This window comes from Arachis ipaensis, chromosome B06 (assembly GCF_000816755.2).
Source record: "Arachis ipaensis cultivar K30076 chromosome B06, Araip1.1, whole genome shotgun sequence".
NCBI classification, from domain to species: Eukaryota; Viridiplantae; Streptophyta; class Magnoliopsida; order Fabales; family Fabaceae; genus Arachis; species Arachis ipaensis.
Window position 1 is genome coordinate 11,279,263 of NC_029790.2, and position 2,622 is coordinate 11,281,884.

Genomic DNA, 2,622 nt, shown 5'->3' on the forward strand with positions numbered 1-2,622 from the left:
ACTTAGCATGAGAACATGCTAATGTTTAAGTCTGGGGAGGTTGATAAACCACTATTTCAGGTTTATCTTGTGCTCAATTGAGTAGTTTTTATCAACTCTTTATCCACTTATTCATACTGTTTGCATGTTTTACATTTTCCTTCCCGATTTTGTACTATGATTGAGAACATGCTTATTTGGCCTTTAAATTACTAACTTTAATCCTCTCTTATTATCATTCGATGTCGTGATATATGTGTTAAGTGATTTCAGAGATTACAGGGCAGGAATGGCTCAGAGGATGGAAAGAAAGCATGCAAAAGTGGAAGGAATACAAGAAGTTGAAGAAATTGCTAAGCTGTCCAGCCTGACCTCTTTGCACTCAAATGGTCATAACTTGAGCAACAGAGGTCCAAATGAGATGGTTTCAGTTGCGTTGGAAAGCTAACGTCTGGGGCTTCGCAATGATATATAATTTGCCATAACTGCCTCGAATCCAGGTGATGCAAACGCTTAGACGACGCTTCTGCATCACTTTTTCACGACCTGTATGTACCAGAATACGCTAGGGGCGATTTCTGGGCTATTTTTGACCCAGTTTTCGGCCCAGAAAATACAAATTAGAGGCTATAAAGTGAAAAAATATATCTATTCATGAAGAGGTCTTCCATTATTCACTTTTCATGATTTAGATGTAGTTTTTAGAGAGAGAGATTATCTCCTCTCTCTTAGGTTTTAGGATTAGGATTTTTCTTACTTTTAGGATTTCATTTTTCTCAATTTTCAGGTTTAATGTTCTTTTTATTTATTTTCTCAAATTGGTTTATGAACTCTTATTATTTAGATTAGTTTTCTATTTAATATATTTTGAGGTATTTCAGATTTGACTTTATTTTGCTTTATTTATATGGATACTTTTAATTTAATTTAGATATTTTCTTCCTTTTGGCTTTGGTTAAGTAATTGGTAACACTTGAGTTGTCAAACTCAGTACTCAGTAGTGATTGAAATTGGCAGATTACTAATTGATTTGGATCGCTCTAAAGCTAGTCTTCCCACAAGGATTGACTTGGACTTGAGGATCAAGCTAATTAGTCCACTTGACTTAACTAAGTGGGATTAAAACCCAATTCTCATCACATCTGATAAGGATAACTGGGATAGAAATTCTAATTCTCATACCTTGCCAAGAGTTTTATTATTATTAATTTATTTTTCCTGTCATTTAAATTACATGTTCCTTATTTTAAAAAAATCCCCAATTTACAAATTTAAAACTCATAACCAATAATAAGAACACCTCCCTGCAATTCCTTGAGAAGACGATCCGAGGTTTAAATACTTAGGTTATCAATTTATTTAGGGGTTTGTTACTTGTGACAACCAAAACATTTGTACGAAAGGGATTCCTTGCCGATTTAGAAGCTATACTTGCAACGAGAATTTATTTTGTGAAAATTCTAGACCGCACAGGAATTTCGTTCGTCAGACACCACTAAGAAATCTTATGAAAACTTACTTGTTTATTCAAATTAATGCAGATATAGGTTTAATGTTCATTCTCATCAATCCTTGTGAATGCAGAAAGGAACTTATCAACACCATTAAATTTACTATTAAGCGATGTGCTCAAAATACTTCACATCAAAATAGAACCCAATCTCATACTAATGCCTAAGAAAAAGATAACAAAAGAAAAATGGAGTTTCAAAATGAGGAGTGTTAAGAATCTTAGTCTATAATATATTGGAAAAATAAGATTATAGTGAAGTTATATGAAATGAAAATCAAGATTTTAAAATATGCTTAAAAAATATATTGAAAAATATAATAGTAATGTCACTCTCAAATTAAAACAACATAAAACTACTATTAAAAAAATAAAAATAGAAAATAAACGCAATAATCCATCAATCAAATGCCAACTCTAAAAAGAAAGGAAGAAGACCGAAACAAAAGGAATTGCAACAAAGAAAGCAATAGAGTAAGGGATGCATAAAACTGTATATATTCACCTGTTATTAATAAAGAAAGCAGTAGAATCAGGGATTGTAAGAAGTTAGAGTACTACAAATCTAAATGGGAGCTTGGAGATCCCATAAATTTGGCTGTTGCAAGAAAATGTGCCAGATCCTGGACTCCAAGAGTTCCACCTTCTTTTTTGCCTAGAAAAAAAATTAAAGAAAGAAGCTAAAAGTCTTAGCATGAAAAGCATGAAGATACATATTTATCACCTTGACCACCTTCTTTTAGAGAGGAACCAATAATGAGTGTTATTTATGTAAGAATATCAATGAAATAAGATTATTTATTATTTATTATAATTTTTTTATAATTAGTCGTCACTTAATAGTTAATAGTAAATTCTCAATATTTATGTATATGATAGTATAGTAAAACAGAACAACAGAACAACCATAAGCAATATTAGAAACAATAAATAATATAAAATCAATAGAAAGGTAGTTAAAGAACATATCTTTAAAAAATAAATAGATAAATGTCTGAATTATATGTATATTATAGCAGCAGCCATCCACAAAATGGAAAGATGATGGTTCCATTGCTCTTTAGCAATTTGAAAGAAGAAACTGGTGGTTTATTCTTGGTAACTTAAGGTAAAGCTTCTTGATCATAGCTTGA

At 31.2% G+C, this 2,622-nt stretch overlaps 1 long non-coding RNA gene across 1 annotated transcript in view; it reads right to left on the bottom strand.

Annotated features, from left to right (window-relative positions):
• The window catches only part of LOC107645978, a 2,200-nt gene continuing 1,572 nt past the window's right edge, over positions 1,995-2,622 (bottom strand). Inside the window, exon 4 of the long non-coding RNA XR_002349630.1 lies at positions 1,995-2,144. This is a non-coding gene — a long non-coding RNA (uncharacterized LOC107645978). The remainder of the gene's footprint in view (positions 2,145-2,622) is intronic.